The sequence below is a fragment of the Myxocyprinus asiaticus genome, chromosome 23 (genome assembly GCF_019703515.2).
Source record: "Myxocyprinus asiaticus isolate MX2 ecotype Aquarium Trade chromosome 23, UBuf_Myxa_2, whole genome shotgun sequence".
NCBI lineage: Eukaryota > Metazoa > Chordata > Actinopteri > Cypriniformes > Catostomidae > Myxocyprinus > Myxocyprinus asiaticus.
The window spans coordinates 24,836,150-24,854,184 of NC_059366.1; the positions used below are offsets into that span (position 1 = coordinate 24,836,150).

The following is an 18,035-nucleotide window of genomic DNA, read 5'->3' on the forward strand; positions in this document are numbered from 1 at the left end:
GACAAAAACAGTCAGAAAAATTTGTTCAAGAATCAAACTGTTCCGGTTCTCGAGTTCAACTCACTGAGCATGTTTACTTGCATGATTTTACACCAATTATGATTATAAGTTGACAACGTGTGTGGTCATGCAATTACCTTAAAGGGATAGTTCACCCAAACATGAAAATGTTCTTATTATTTACTCATCCTCGATATCCCAGGTGTGTATGACTTTCTTTCTTCACCAGAACACATTTAAAGAAAGTTAGAAAAATACCTTAGCTCGGCAGGTCCTTAAAATGCAAGTGAATGGCGATTTCTCTTTTGAAGCTCCAAAAATCACAGACAGTCAGCATAAACGTCATTAATACAACTCCAGCGGTTAATGTCTTCTAAAGCGATACGATTGCTTTTGGTGCGACAAAGATCAATATTTATGTACTTTTTAACTCTAAATCATCGCATCTGTTAAGCTTCACGAGAGGGTGGAGATCACGCGGTCTCTCGTGTGACATATTCCATTGCCATGATATGGACATAATTTCACATTCTCCTCTCAGTTGAGATATCCAGTATAGCATACAAATGCATCATTGTAAGTAAATAAACAGATAAAAACAGATCTAAACCAAAACCAACCAAGCTACTGTACAGCATTCCTCCTTCTCACTTGTAAACAGCGCTGCTCTTCCAGCTGTGACTCACATGCCTCAGTTCTCACGTGTTTCAAATGCCAATGCGATTACGTCACATGTGCGTACCGCTTCAAACTGGAAACATGATTTAGAATTTAAAAAAGTACTTAAATATTTATCTTGTTGTCTGGTCAACATTCCTGTCTTGGTGAGATATTGGAAACTGTGTTGAGTTGGTTCATCCAGATGCAGAAAGTACCAAATATTTAGATATATAACCCTGAAAACAAAGAGTAATATATGCAGATGTGCTCAAAGAATTTGCAAACTTTAAATCACGAGCTAGGGCATTTGCATTTTTTGCAAAACTCTTTTAATAAGACACAATGCCATAAACCTTGCAAACTTTGGCAACTCTAGCAAAAAAAAAATTTCTTATTCAAGTTCCTATTTTAGCCTATGTACAGGCTGCTATCTTAAGTTAAAGTACTCGACGAATCAATGATATAAGACTCTCAATTGTACACAATGTGTGTCAAACTTCAGAAAGCCAAAAGGGACAATATAGTGTCTTTAAATCATGTTTTAAAGTACAGTGTTAAAACACGCAATTTAAAAAAAATGTTATATTTGAACGTATCTGAAGCTGAGACAAAAGTTAGTGGGACCTTTTAGTTTTACTTTCAGTAATATTTAAAGATATAAATGATTTCTCACAGATGTAACTTTTAAACTTTTATTATATATATATTATATTATATTATATTCTGATTTTCCATCAAAGAATGTCCCCATATGTAGCCACAGAGGTCTGGGTTAAGCCCGGAATATCCACTGACCCTAGAACCGCCCCTGCTTGTACATAGTACAAATTATGCATGTAAACAATAAACATGTAAAAAAAAAAAAGAAAAAAAAAAGTGATATATGCAATTTTATAACATTTATCGATGGTATACATGAATTTGTTAATTTTTAAAAAGCTAAAATTTGACAAAAATGAAAAACGAATAAAATATAATTAGTAAAATTTATATTTTCACAATGTACCAAGTTAGAAGGTACCCTGTATAATTAACAGCTTTAGCTGAGAGAGAATGTCTTTCATAAGTAAGCAAAATGGACATTATAACTGAAATAAACATTATATATATATATATATATATATATATATATATATATATATAAAATATTAATTTTACTAATTATATTTTATTTGTTTTTCATTTTTGTCAAATTTTAGCTTTTTAAAAATTAACAAATTTATGTATACCATCGATAAATGTTATAAAATTGCAAAAAAATATTAATCGCAGAAATTCACACGTTAAATTATATATATATATATATATATATATATATATATATATATATATATATATATATATATACACTGAACAAAATATAAACGCAACACTTTTGTTTTTGCCCCCATTTTTCATTAGCTGAACTCAAAGATCTAAGACTTTTTCTATGTACACAAAAGGCCTATTTCTCTCAAATATTGTTCACAAATCTGTCTAAATCTGTGTTAGTGAGCACTTCTCCTTTGCTGAGATACTCCATCCACCTCACAGGTGTGGCATATCAAGATGCTGATTAGACAGCATGATTATTGCACAGGTGTGCCTTAGGCTGGCCACAATAAAAGGCCACTCTAAAATGTGCAGTTTTACTGTATTGGGGGGGTCCGGGGGGGTCCGAAAACCAGTCAGTATCTGGTGTGACCACCATTTTCCTCACGCAGTGCAACACATCTCCTTCGCATAGAGTTGATCAGGTTGTTGATTATGGCCTGTGGAATGTTGGTCCACTCCTCTTCAATGGCTGGGCGAAGTTGCTGGATATTGGCAGGAACTGGAACATGCTGTCGTATACGCCGATCCAGAGCATCCCAAACATGCTCAATGGGTGACATGTCCGGTGAGTATGCTGGCCATGCAAGCACTGGGACGTTTTCAGCTTCCAGGAATTGTGTACAGATCCTTGCAACATGGGGCCGTGCATTATCATGCTGCAACATGAGGTGATGGTCGTGGATGAATGGCACAACAATGGGCCTCAGGATCTCGTCACGGTATCTCTGTGCATTCAAAATGCCATCAATAAAATGCACCTGTGTTCGTTGTCCATAACATACGCCTGCCCATACCATAACCCCACCGCCACCATGGGCCACTCGATCCACAACGTTGACATCAGCAAACCGCTCACCCACACGACGCCATACACGCTGTCTGCCATCTGCCCTGTACAGTGAAAACCGGGATTCATCCGTGAAGAGAACACCTCTCCAAAGTGCCAGACGCCATCAAATGTGAGCATTTGCCCACTCAAGTCGGTTATGACGACAAACTGCAGTCAGGTCGAGACCCCGATGAGGACGACGAGCATGCAGATGAGCTTCCCTGAGACGGTTTCTGACAGTTTGTGCAGAAATTCTTTGGTTATGCAAACCGATTGTTGCAGCAGCTGTCCGGGTGGCTGGTCTCAGATGATCTTGGAGGTGAAGATGCTGGATGTGGAGGTCCTGGGCTGGTGTGGTTACACGTGGTCTGCGGTTTTGAGGCCGGTTGGATGTACTGCCAAATTCTCTGAAACGCCTTTGGAGACGGCTTATGGTAGAGAAATGAACATTCAATTCACGGGCAACAGCTCTGGTGGACATTCCTGCAGTCAGCATGCCAATTGCACGCTCCCTCAAAACTTGCGACATCTGTGGCATTGTGCTGTGTGATAAAACTACACATTTTAGAGTGGCCTTTTATTGTGGCCAGCCTAAGGCACACCTGTGCAATAATCATGCTGTCTAATCAGCATCTTGATTTGCCACACTTGTGAGGTGGATGGAGTATCTCGGCAAAGGAGAAGTACTCACTAACACAGATTTAGACAGATTTGTGAACAATATTTGAGAGAAATAGGCCTTTTGTGTACATAGAAAAAGTCTTAGATCTTTGAGTTCAGCTCATGAAAAATGGGGGCAAAAACAAAAGTGTTGCGTTTATAATTTTGTTCAGTGTATATATAATATTTTAATTATTAGGGCAGGGAAATTTAACGTGAATTTCTGCGATTAATATTTTTTTAACACGTTAAAAAAAAATAACGCAATTAACGCAGTGTTTGTTTTTTACTTCCTGAAACTTCACACAATGGAAGAAACATGTCTCGAGTTGTTTCTGGCAGGCTACTCAGCCTTACTGGCTCTGATTAGGGTGGGGGCGGGGTTAGGGCATCTGCTGCCTGCCAAGAACAAACTCAGGCACTTCTGTACAATGAGCAAAACTTCACTAATGTTTTTCCCCACTTTCTGTGGCTAAAATTGGCATATATAAATTTTCAGGAGGTGCACGCTTGATTCGACAGCACATCCTAGCACAGAATCTAGTGGTGTGGAGCAGTGCATGCTTATTCATTATGCACAACACATGACCTGGGCATAATAAACACGGGAGCGGATTTACTGTACAGAGAATGAAGACTTCACAGCGCAAGTGGTGAACCAGGTGTGTGAGAAATACAGGCACTCACTTTCAACCGAACCGGTGTCAAAGTAGCCAGAGAAAATAATAGTTTTGAGATTTTAAACTTCAGCAAATTAAACTTTAGCATTCGATATGGTTTATATCTGTATGTATACTGTCTAATAATGCATTGGCAATGTACACTTAAGTTTCTCTTGCCAATGAAGTTTGATATGAATTGAATCTGCCCATTCAATATATTTTGACATTTTACATTTCAAAACAGAAAATATGCACTTTCCATTGACAAGGTTGTCAGTAGACTTTAGGACTGACATTATCACAACTTCTGTTTATTAGTCAAGTGGACTAATACTTCATACTTTGGTTGAGCCATTAATTTGGTCATCTTAAAAGTGCAATATGTAACAATTTTCATGTAATATTCACCCTTTTTTTGCCAATGTGTGAATGGCTTGTAACGCAACTTAAAAAATGAGCCCTTCCCGGACTTTCTAGATTGCCTATTAAAGCCTGCAGACTGATTTTCATGCAAAGGGAGGGGGTCGCTTTTGCTGGGAAAATCCAAACGACGTGATGTTTATGCGCGCTCCCAAGAGCCTTACCTCAGACAGTAATAGCTTCTCTTCTGCTATTCAACAGCGACAACAAACTGCAACACTAGGTAATGTTATCTTAGAGATTGAATCCAGCAAACATCCGGCTCCCAGCACATCACTGGCTCCTACACAAACTCTGAGTAAGCGAAAAAAAAAAAAAAAAAGTATCTACTGAATCCCGTCTGGCTAAGCGGGAAGGTGATCATGGTCGAGCGAAAACTAGAGTGAACATCGGCAGGGAATTTGATTCCTTGAGGGACCTTCGTTCGGTTTTGGGGATCAAAACTGACCCTGAATTGGCGTTCTTCTTATTGGATAAGTAAGCTTACATAACTGCAAAGCATGTGAAATATAGTGCCATAAGGATTGATCTGTGTAATTTTTGCTAAACTACAATAACACATGAAATGAATGCTAGACAGAGGTGGGTAGAGTAGCCAAAAACTGTACTCAAGTAAAAGTACAATTACTTCAAAAAAATAATTACTCAATTAGAAGTAAAAGTACTAACATAAATAATTACTTGAGTAAGAAAGTATCCAATTAAAAGAGTACTCAAGTAGTGAGTAAGTCGTTACTTTCACAAATGACATAATAGACATTAACTCCCCTAATTTCCATTACATAATACATATTTAACATGTATTACAGAATTATTATTAATGGGAATTCTGTCATCATTCACCATCACGTTGTTCCAAACCTGTATGACTTTCTTTCTTCCATGCAACATGAAGTAGATATTAGACAGAATGTTTGTCTGAGTCACTATTTATTTCAGTTAATTTTTTTTTTCTCCATATTTTGAAAGTGAATGGTGACCGAGACTGTCAGTCCCTACCATTCTGTCTAACATATTTTGTGTTCTACATAATGCAAAGTGGCACACTGGTTTGGAACAACATGAGGGTAGGAAATTATGGCTGAGCTATAACTTTAAAGGGATAGTTCACCCAAAAATGAAAATTCTCTCATCATTTACTCACCCTCGTGCCATCCCAGATGTGTATGTCTTCCTTTCTTCTGCAGAACACAAATTAAGGTTTTTAGAAGAATATTTTAGCTCTGTAGGCCAAAATTTTGATGCTCCAAAAAGCACATAAAGACAGCATAAAAGTAATCCATAAGACTCCAGTGGTTAAATCCATGTATTCAGAAGTGATATGAAAGGGGTTGGTGAGAAACAGATCAATATTTGTAATTTTTTGCTAGATAGCAGGGGGCGATATGCAGAGAATGTGAATCACCAAAAACACAAGAAGAAGAATGTGAAGGTGATCTGTTTCTCATCCACACCTATCACATCACTTCTGAAGATATTGATTTAACCACTGGAGTCTTATGGATTACTTTTATGCTGACTTGTGTGATTTTGTTTAGCTTTAAAATGTTGCCACCCATTCCCTTGCATTGTATGGACCTACAGAGCTGAGAAATTCTTCTAAAACTCTTCATTTGAGTTCAGCAGATGAAAGAAAGTCACACACATCTGGGGTGGCATGAGGGTGATTAAATAATGAGAATTTAAATGTTTGGGATAACTATATCTTTAAGGGCTCTTGTCAGATCTGGATGAATTTGTCAATAAGAGAGGTTTGGAAACATTTCTAGTAATTATTACAGTGAAAATGTGAAAATGTCCTACAAGGACCTGAAATATAAACCTTCTTTTGCTATTTCATAGCTTTTAAAGTCCTGTGTGGATTCTTATTTCAGTGTAGTTACAGTTTTCAGTGTCAAAAGTATTTCGATCATTAGTTCTGTACAGCAGTACCACCACTCTCTAAATGCAGAGTACTCAGCCTGTGTAGGGCACAAACCCCGGTCCTGGAACACTTGCTGTGTCTGAAACTGCCCCCTATCCACTATATAGTGCACTATTTCGAGTGTCTGCCATTTTGTCGGATTGTCTGAATTTTTTCCAGTACCCTCGCGAGGGCAAGGGGTAAATGCGGGACAAAGCGCACTGATATATTGCTGCACTGATTTAAAAATGTACACTTAAAAACTGATGTCATAAGAGCCCAGTTACAGAATCACCCTGAAAATTACCATCACATTTACACAGAAAAGCCCGTGTTAGGATTAGAGCCAAAACTTACCTCAGTGTGCTGCTTTAAATTGGAGCTGTGATTTTAATCTTGAAATATCCACTTGTCTTGGTATTAAATGAAGGCATTGCATTATGAAACTATTCTTTTTTTCACTGTGCGGAGCAAAGAAAGTGTTTCACTTTGAAGAGTTTGATGCTGTAGCACTGATGATTTGAGTGACAGTCTGTGACAGCAGCACCTGCCTATGTGTGAACTCTCGTAAAAATCCCATTCAATAATCTCTCAATAAATTACGCATTAATTACAATTAAACCCAGTAATGTAACGATAGGAACGCCGCCCATTGTAAAGAAGTAAAAAAATTTAATTAGAAATTTACTTAAGTGAGAGTAAGAAGTAATTCTAAAAGTAATTTTTTTCTCCACAAAGTTACTCAAATAAATGTAACTGAGTAAATGTAGCACGTTACTACCCACCTCTGATGCTAGACAATGTTCAAGATAATGCAAAAAGACGCATTCATTAGTGTAACGTAACTTGGTTATACAGAAAATATATACATTCTATTATTATAAAACAACAGCGCATCAATATATCAAAATTATGTGTCAACATATTTATAATGTACAGTCTATTTTATAAACAGCTACTGTCATCATCCACCAAATTTAGCTAACAGCTATTGATAAAGCTGGCTAGCTAGCTAACACCGACATAGGCTATGGTATAAATGCAGTCAATGTATCATGCAAAGAAAAGTGATTACTTCAAACTACAGTCTCACATATTCAGATCTATATCCACACTTTGTTTTAGCCCTGTTCCAGCACTGGAGAGTCAAATATTATATACAGTCTCAAAGTTTGTAGTAAAACAATCATAACTGTGTAATTTTAATTATGCTACCTCATCTGTCAGCATGATGCCAGTGAATCACGTTGTCTCTCTGTACGTTATGTCATTGTTTTGTTCGATGCTCGCTTGCTTGCTCGCGTCCCTATGGAGTGCGTGCACGAGCGCGAGCACGAGCAACAGGTAGCTGGCTGTGGTTCACTTAATGACCACAGGTGTCATTAATAACAAGGGTTTCTGAATCTTACATACTGCACCTTTAAAATGGCCAAATAATGGCTGATTAATAGGCCTGGCCTATATGTCTGTCTATCGCTACCCTCAAACATTTGCTATGACTATATTTCCCAGCATCCTCTTCAACACAGAGACGTCTGAACTAAACTAAACTAAACTAATTTGCTTCAGCAGTCACTTTCTCTTTATACTAATTACACTCACTTACAGTGATTACATGACTTTCTTAAAAGCACTAATGCCTCATTCAGTTACTATCAGCCTCCTTTTCCCTTTCTCCCTCTCCCTGGTACAGAGACATGCGCAACGCACACAAACACACACACACACGCTTGGCTGTATCTGTGCATGTGCCTCAGGGCTTCTCCAGCAGAGTGAAAGAGAAAAGCTTTGGCCATCACAGCTGTTTCCAATGCTTTAGTACTCATTGCTCAGCAACAGAGAACAAAACAATAGCACATCCCTCCCCACCAACCCTTTCCATTGCCTCCCATCCTCTCCAGCAGCACTACTACCACATTACGAACCGTACACTCTGCCCCTGCTCTGTCTCACACACACACCCCTTCTGTCCTCATACCCAGTGGCAGACTGGGAAGAGAAACCGGGGGGGGGGGGTTGTCGCTGTCCTTTTCAGCATATCGTGGTGCCGTTTTGCGGCCCTCTTCAGCCAATCGCAGCCCATCCAGCATAATGTGGCAGCCTGTTTCAACTTATCGCCACCCGTTCGGCCCCGTTTCATGGCCGGTCCACCGGGAAAAGTCCCAGTTATCCCTATGGCCAGTCTGCCCCTGCTCGTACCCTCACCTCTCCTACCCACTCACCGTCCTCACATACACGCACAAAGTCCCTTGTCCACATTCACTTGTCAAAATATATATTCTGCAGTAGCAATGATTACAAGTCTAGCCAGAACAGTAGTAGAAACAGTAAACAACTTCTGCTGAAACAAACAAATAACTAAGCAAAACCAAAAGTGGAACCAGGCATATCATGCTATCTCCATAACAAAGTCAGGATGATTTCCTTGCATTCCACTTGTTGTGGATCATTTCTAAGGTAAACAACACACTTTCCCTGCTCTAATCTGTTTACATAAGTTTGCCTCAAGCCCCCAAGAAACTTCTGATGCCCCCGCCCTACCTAACAGCAAAACAATCAAGGGGCACTCTGCCTCCCGGATTGACAGTGTAACAATCAATTTGCCCCCCTAAACATACAAGTGCCCCACAAAACATTGCATCCAAGTGCCAGCTCTGGAGCACTTTTGAGCAACGAAAATGAAACATACTGCACCATAGGGTCAACAAACACTCAATTATTTCCATTTGGCTGAAATGCAAACTCAAAACGAGCTAAGAATTCGAATACACATGCTGAAACCAAAGTACGCTAATTCCCTAAAACCTAACCAATCAGTAGAGTGTGTAAACATGATGGGAAGAAGTTGTGTGCGACAGTAGTAAGAAATAGTTTACAGCAGAAATGACGTCGCACGACATGATCGGCTGTAGTGAAAGTCATTTGAATTCATACGAGAGAAGTCGTCTGATAACATACGAATTAACCAAATTTCGAGAAATCGTACGAATACTTACGTTTTCGGCGTAAGAGTGTGTTGGCTCTTCCTCTACTTCTATGGATCTACTATGAAGTAAAGTAGGAAGTTCAGCACTGGTTGCGTAAATCACCAAAATCTCAAAGTTGAATGAGAAACAGTTGAGTGAAAGATTGCAATATCAGTTTTGAATTGCAAAAGTCTAAACATAATAAAAATAAAAAAAATGCAATATTATTGTATTGCGACCCAGATATCAATTTACTATTGTACCACCAGGTTCCTGCTGATTCCTACCCCTATTTTCCTTGTGTTTCACTTGCTGAGGGTCATAATAAGGTAAACAACACACTGTACCTAGTCTAATCTGTTTAAAAACGTTTGGAAAGAATGACTGAACATTCAATTTGAGGCTAAAGAAGATATGCACTATTATACAGACCAAGTCTCAATGATGGTTATAAAAATCACATATATTCAGCAAATGCTTTGGCCCGGGCTAAATGTAAACACTGAGAGCAGTAAGACAAGACATTATTCTAACTGACATGGTAAATATAACATTGGGTTGAAACATGTTTGTGTTGAAACATTAATGTTTGTTGCTCTCACTAAGGCAGACATACTGCTTGTCTGCTAGTCAGGTATGATGCAAGGACAGAGAGGCATGGTGCCCTCCAAAAGTATTTGAACACTTTTTGGAAACTTAAGTCACACTTTATGATGTCTGAATGTCATTGCATTGGATACTAACGTCACTTTTCATTGTTCATTGTTAGTTTATAGTGCATTAACTAATGTTAACAAATACAACTTTTGATTTTAAAAATGTATTTGTGAATGCTGAAATTAACATTAACCAAGATTGATACAGTAAATGCTATAAAAGTATTGTTCATTGGTAATTTATGTTAAATCATTTTGTAAACTAATGTTGACAATAGGATTGAGGAGTAACGAAATACATGTAATGGGATTACATATTTAAAATACAAAATATAAGCAACTGTATTCCACTACAGTTACAGTTTAAATCATTGGTAATTAGAATACAGTTACATTCAAAAAGTATTTTGATTACTGAAGAGATTACTTTGCATTTTATTGTCATTTGTTTCATTTAATATTTAGTCCTTTCAGATGGAAAAATGTATACATATAAATTATGCGATCCAAAGTGCATTTGAACAGCGGTGAAACACTTTCTTATGATGTGTTACATTCATACGAGCAGACAGAGAAGTAAGTTTGAAGTAAGTTTGGAGCAGAAGAAATAGAAATAAACCTTGTGTAAATTGTCAGCTTTACGTTAAGCTAAAATGCTATTTCTAGCCATTTTACATGCACGTTACCAGGCACGATCATATTTTTTATCAAGAAAATTCATGTTGGATCATAATTTCTTTTTTTCTAGTAAGACCTTTGATATTAGGGCAAAAATCGTATTCTTGATAATAATTTTTGTATTGTTTTCCTGTAAAAATATCAAAAATTCCTTAAAACAAGATCAATTTGATTTATTTTGTTTTAGAAAAAACACTGCATAAGATATTTATGTTTTTCAGAGAATGTATTTTTAACATGTGTATTTTGTCTTATTGTACTGGCAGTTTTTATAGCCAAAACAAGCGAAAAAATCTACCAGTGCTGAAGAAGTAATCCAAAGTATTTAGAATACGTTACTGACTTTGAGCAATCTAACGGAATGTTACAAATGACATTTTACAGCATGTATTCTGTAATCTGTAGTGGAATACATTTAAAAAGTAACCCTCCCAACCCTGGTTGACAAATGGAACCTTATCATAAAGTGTTAGCCCAACTAGTCTCATTTTAGTGCATGTGCTGTATGAATTCAGATCCCTTCAAGTTCACAGACCTTGAGTAACCACAAGTGTGGTTCAACGCATTTAATATGGACAAGTCCAAATCTTTTTTACTTAATTTTTAACAATATATCATTTTTATAGTTGAATCCTAACAAATACAGTTGAAGTCAGAAGTTTACATACACTTAGGTTGAAGTCGTTAAAACTCATTTTTTAACCACTCCACAGATTTCATATTAGCAAACTATAGTTTTGGCAAGTCGTTTAGGACATCTACTTTGTGCAGGACACAAGCAATTTATCCAACAATTGTTTACAGACAGATTATTTCACTTTTAATTGACTATATCACAATTCCAGTGGGTCAGAAGTTTACATACACTAAGTTAACTGTGTCTTTAAGCAGCTTGGAAAATTCCAGAAAATGTTGTCAAGCCTTTAGGCAATTAGCTTCTGATAGTTTGTGTACTGAATTGGAGGTGTACCTGTGGATGTATTTTAAGGCCAACCTTCAAACTCAGTGCCTCTTTGCTTGACATCATGGGAAAATCAAAAGAAATCAGCCAAGACCTCAGAAAAAAAATTGTGGACCTCCACAAGTCTGGTTCATCCTTGGGAGCAATTTCCAAATGCCTGAAAGTACCACGTTCATCTGTACAAACAATAGTACGCAAGTATATACACCATGGGACCACGCAGCCATCATACTGGTCAGAAAGGAGACGCATTCTGTCTCCTAGAGATGAACGTAGTTTGGTGCAAAAAGTGCAAATCAATCCCAGAACAACAGCAAAGGACCTTGTGAAGATGCTGGAGGAAACGGGTAGACAAGTATCTATATCCACAGTAAAATGAGTCCTATATCGACATAACCTGAAAGGCTGCTCAGCAAGGAAGAAGCCACTGCTCCAAAACTGCCATAAAAAAGCCAGACTACAGTTTGCAAGTGCACATGGGGACAAAGATCTTACTTTTTGGAGAAATGTCCTCTGGTCTAATGAAACAATGAAACATGTTTGGCCATAATGAACATCGTGGAGGAAAAAAGGTGAGGCTTGCAAGCCAAAGAACACCATCCCAGCCGTGAAGCATGGGGGTGGCAGCATCATGTTGTGGGGGTGCTTTGCTGCAGGAGGGACTGGTGCACTTCACAAAATAGATGGCATCATGATGAAGGAAAATTATGTGGATATATTGAAGCAACATCAAGACATCAGCCAGGAAGTTAAAGCTCGGTCGCAAATGGGTCTTCCAAATGGACAATGACCCCAAGCATACGTCCAAAGTTGTGGCAAAATGGCTAAAGGACAACAAAGTCAAGGTATTGGAGTGGCCATCACAAAGCCCTGACCTCAATCCGACATAAAATGTGTGGGCAGAATTGAAAAAGCGTGTGCGAGCAAGGAGGCCTACAAACCTGACTCAGTTACACCAGTTCTGTCTGGAGGAATGGGCCAACATTCCAGCAACTTATTTTGAGAAGCTTGTGGAAAGCTACCCAAAACGTTTGACCCAAGTTAAACAATTTAAAGGCAATGCTACCAAATACTAACAACGTGTATGTAAACTTCTGACCCACTGGGAATATGATGAAAGAAATAAAAGCTGAAATAAATCCTTCTCTCTACAATTATTCTGACATTTCACATTCTTAAAATAAAGTAGTGATCCTAACTGACCTAAGACAGGGAATGTTTTCCACAATTAAATGTCAGGAATTGTGAAAACTGAGTTTAAATGTATTTGGCTAAGGTATATGTAAACTTCTGACTTCAACTGTATATATTGTGAAATGTTTTGCTTTAAAAGTGTTTTTTTTTTTTTTTACTTCGGTAAAGCTAAAAGCATTCGAACATTTTAAGTGTCCAAAAAGTATTTAGGGCCACTGTATAGGGCTAAACACAAACAGGTTTAGAAAACACTGATAGACAGACATAAAGGGAGGGTGGAGAGTGGCTCCATCTGAACAGACGGTATGTTGAACTTCAGCAGGACAATAAGTAGCTGTCTGTCTCTTACACCCAGACTTTATTTATGTTGGATATGAGCAGGATTAAACAGAAATACAATATGTCTCTCCTAACAGAGCTTTAAGGTGCTCAATTTCAAAACAACCAACTGACAATTGTGAGGAGCGCTGTCAATCAAACACCATTACACAGATAACTCACCCAATCCAAGCAAGAGGGCGTGAATCTCATGGCAAGGGAGCCCACAGCCGTTTCTCACACTCAGCCATGATTTTGACCATAACACGCTATGTGAACAAGTCGGATTAGATGTCGAGCATCTGTTTAATGAAACAGGGAAGGCGTCTGAATGGCCTGCCTCTTTCTGAGACAGCTGCTGTGCTATTAGTGCTAGATGTCCCTGATGGTTCACACCTCAACACTGACCACACACACACACACACACACACACGAGGACAAATAAACATATGTTTCTCCCTAAGGAATCTCTCGATAAATGTCAGTTTAAATTTTGACTCTTATGTAAATGTAGAAGCAGCAGTTATATTAATAAGTGTGACTGTACTTAATCAAATTAATAGGTGAGCCATGAAAATTATGTTTTATTATTCACCCTCATGTTGTCCCAAACCAGTATGACCTTCTTTTTTCCACAGAACAAAAAGGTGAAATTTTGAAAAATGTACTTGTAAATCTGGAAGCTTTCATAATTAAAATAAATTAATAATAATAATAATAAAAAAGCACAAAAGCAGCATAAGTGGTACACACAACTTTTGCACTATATTCCAAAACTTCTGAAGCCATATGGTAGCTTTGTGTGAGAAACAGACCAAAATGAAAGGCACAGTTTACCCCAAAATGAAAATTCTATCATTTATTCAACCTCATGTTGTTCCAAACATGTATGTGTTAAGATTAGCAGAGAATAATGAGGCTCAGGAACCAAACACAGAGTGAAAATAAACAGGGAATTTATTAAAACAAAATAAATTAAAAAACAAACCAAAATCCCACAACAGGGAAAAACAAACAAACTACCCTGAAGGGGAAAAAGGGTTATCCAGGCTGGGGCAGAAGGAAACAGGACTGACCGGACCGAAACAGGAACCAGGTAGGGGAAACAGGACCAACAGGGAATATACAAGACCGACAGACTGAATATACAAGACCGACAGACTGAACACACAAGACCGACTAGGTACACAAGACGAACTGGCACTGGACAGCACACACAAGGAGGCTGAAATAGGGAGAGAAATCAAACGGGTTAACAGGGTACAGGTGAGGCAACTGAACTAATAATAAGCAAACAAAGAGGCAAGGTATGACCTAAGACAGAGAGACACTCAATGCTGAAACAAAACAAAGCCACGTGCTCTCACAAGACAACAAAACACCCGAATGGCATGAGCACACATCGCCAAGACAATAAGGTGTTACGTCCTGCCCCAGTCTAGGGTTGGGGAGGAGTACCAAAAAGGTATGGGATTTCCTTTCTCCTGTCTCAGCAATCAAGAATCGGTCAACTTTGAAAATGAAACAAAACTTTTATTTAATCCAAAACAGAAAATGGAAGTCTCAACAACTTCAGAGGTGAGCATAAGCCAAAACAACAAACCAAAACCCCACTAACTCCTGACAAAAAACTGAATAAACTAAAAAAGTAAAAAGAGAAATAAAATACAATAAACACTCTTACTCTCTGACTAACACTAAACAAGAGAAAAAGGATATATACAAAAGAAACTGGCACCCACCACCTACAGTTTCCCACAGGTGAATTTGCTATTTACAATATTTATAAAAATATGTACAAAATGAAATAAGGTTGATCAACTATCAACACAAACAACGTTATATTTAACAGTCACAACAACAGGCAAGCAACAAGCAATCAAGCAAACAACAACACACTACAACAAACATTTTTAGCACAACAAGGTTTAACAGCAATGGAAACAACAGGAAATTGGGAGTTCAACAGAGCTCCCCCCGTAGATGTGGTGGTCTCTTTTATACTTCTGTCTCTTGGGCCACACCAATAACAGGTGGAGATTAATCCTGACTGGTCCAATCTGTGAAAAGTGAAGACAGGAGAGAGAGAGAGAGAGAGAGAGAGAGAGAGAGAGAGAGAGAGAGAGAGAGAGAGAACAACACAGCAACACGTATATACAACAATACTTCACTGGACGTAACACCCCCATCCGTAAATGTCAAACTACGGCTTGACAAAAATCACAATGCAGCATGGACAGTAAAAGGCACCTTTTCTAATTCAAACTTTTGTCCACAGACCAACACTTTAACCACCAGGATGAACCCTACCTGCTCTGGAGTGGGAAGCATAAGCCTTTGCACCAAGCATATTACACTCCTCAACATCACTGGGTGAATAACCAGGTTGGGGAAAGACTTTACTTCCTGTTAAGTCATTACCCAAAATCATGAATGGTTTGTAGGAGGACCGAGGTGAGTGTAAGGGAGAAACTGTCACAGGGTGAAGAAAAGAACAGTTGCAATACACCTAGTTTGGGCAGAAAGTTTCTCGTTCCAAGCCTCACAATCAGCTATAAATTGATCAGGCTCAAGACAATAGAAGCAGACACGCTTGTCAACTTTGTGATTTGAGATATATTTGCGTTTCCTATTTGGGCACGGCTTGGGTCCAGAGAAAACACAGAAATTGTCACTCCCTGAAGGCCCAACTGAACAGACTTCTTCCTCCTGAGGCTCTGACACAGGTAAAACAGTCTTGTGTGTTAAATGAAACTTATCAGCTAACACTGCAGCTTCAGAGAGAGACTCAACTTTTTGTTCATTTAAATGAACCACAATATTGTCTGGTAGGCAATTTGTAAATTCCTCCAACAAAATTAACTCACATAGTTAAGCATGATCACTGACTTTGCTTGAAATACACCACTTTTCAAATGATGTCTGCTTTTCACTTGCAAACTCCACAAAGGTTTGTTTGGGAGTTTTCACGTGGGCTCTAAACTTCTGTCTATAAGCTTCGGGTACAAACTCATAAGCCTATAACACAGAAATTTTAAGAGTATCATAATCCAGACTCTCTTCAAAAGGCAAAGCAGAACACACTTCTTGAGCTTTACCTACCAACTTTGGGCCACCTAATGGTTCCGGCAACACGTTCAAATGCAGTGAAGTAAGAATCTACTTCAGCATCTCGGAAGAGAGGCACCAAATGAATATGCTTACTTGCATCAAATGCAGCATCACCAACTGCTGGGGTGGAAACACAAATGGGAGCATGTGTAGGATCAGCATGAGTCTAGACAGAGGGAGCAGAGTTATACCTATTAAGACTATGCAATCTTAGAGCTTGAGACTGAAAGAGCTGTATCTCCCACAACCGCAGTGGCTGGTTCTCATGCTCCTGCCTCTTTATCTGCCATTCAAGTTCCTTTAACCTGACTGCCAACACTGGATCATACTGAGCTGCAGGAGAATTTGTCTCAGAGGAAGGCTTTGCATTGGTCACCACCATTGCAGCAGCCACCTCTTCAACACCACTGTCCTTTGCCTCAGCTGGCAAGATCTGCATGCTCACCAGTCTACTGTACAACTCAGTCTTCAACACCTGCTTTGTAGCATTAGCAGACACTACAACACCAAAGAAGTCTGCTATCTTTAGCAAATTATCTTTCATGCACTTATCAAACTATTTCAGAGTAGGATTCTGAATAAAAGAAGTTAGAGCAAACTCCATTTCTAACCTAACCTTCCCACACCAAATGAAAACAGCCAAACAAACAAAATTACTGACTCACCCAGGGTATATCCAATTGAATTGACAATGGACGAGCCCCCAGTTATTACTTCCTACCCCAGTCTAGGGTTGGTGAGAAGTACCAAAAAGGTATGGCTCTTTCCCCTCTCCTGTGTCAGACATGTTGTACTTCCGTAGTTGTTTGAATGAATAATTGTTGGTTTTAGTAGGTAACTGTTGCTACAACCAATTTGACTGAGGGTGATTCCAGTCCCGAAATCTCAGACTGAAGTGACCGAACCTCAGCACAACGTGATGTCAGCTCACGACTCGGGCGCGCAGCACAAAGCGAGCGCAACGCACGTCCACGGTGCAAGAGACAGACACAGAACATGGAGCATGAGTGTCTGGATCCTGACACAGATCTAAACTGAACCAGACAGGGAAGTCAGGATCCAGACACCATGCTCCGGACATGAAACACAAGACAGCTCGCGAGCCGGGTGTGCTGCGCAACGCGAAGCACACCCGTGTTCGCGAGAGACTATTGACGTGAGTGCATGCATTGAGTCATTCAGTTAAACAGATCAGAAAAGATCCAAAAGAAAAATTTGTTCATGAATCAGACATTGTCACTTTTCTCATGAACATGCAAAAGAAAGCTAGGGCAGATGTCTAGATTTTCAATGAATAACGACTTAAATTTCTGTCTGTTCTTCACAAAAAGCTGTGGTATCCCTTTTAAAGCATAAAAGCTCCAGTTTCCATTCATTATAATTGCATAGAAAAGAGTGACCAGTACATTATTAAAAATATCTTCTTTTGTGGTCCTCAGAAGAGAGTCATATAGGATTGGAACGAAATAAGGATAAGTAAATGATGACAGTCTTAACTTTTTTTTTTTTTGGTTGAACTTATCCTTTAAGAAAATGGCAATTCTGTCAAAACATGTTTCGAAAGACCAATGCTTACCAGAGTAAACTTGCTTCAACAAGGCAGCTTTGCTGTTTCTGTGTTAACTTAATGCACCAAGACACATTTCTGTTAAAGATAGTTATTAAAAATTTCTGGCGGTGGGAGAATGGAAGTTGGATCGATG

At 38.7% G+C, this 18,035-nt stretch overlaps 1 protein-coding gene across 9 annotated transcripts in view; it reads right to left on the minus strand.

Moving 5' to 3' along the window:
- The window catches only part of sertad2b (SERTA domain containing 2b), a 63,633-nt gene that overhangs the window by 35,837 nt on the left and 9,761 nt on the right, over positions 1-18,035 (minus strand). For 2 of the 9 annotated variants that reach the window (XR_007892725.1, XR_007892726.1), the window contains exon 3: positions 14,117-15,281. The exons of 6 other annotated variants lie outside the window; for them this stretch is intronic. The gene's annotated coding sequence lies outside the window, so the exon portion shown is untranslated. Of the gene's footprint in view, positions 1-13,404; positions 13,500-14,116; positions 15,282-18,035 lie in introns of those variants that run through there. One more of the 9 variants, XM_051651693.1, reaches the window with a different exon arrangement.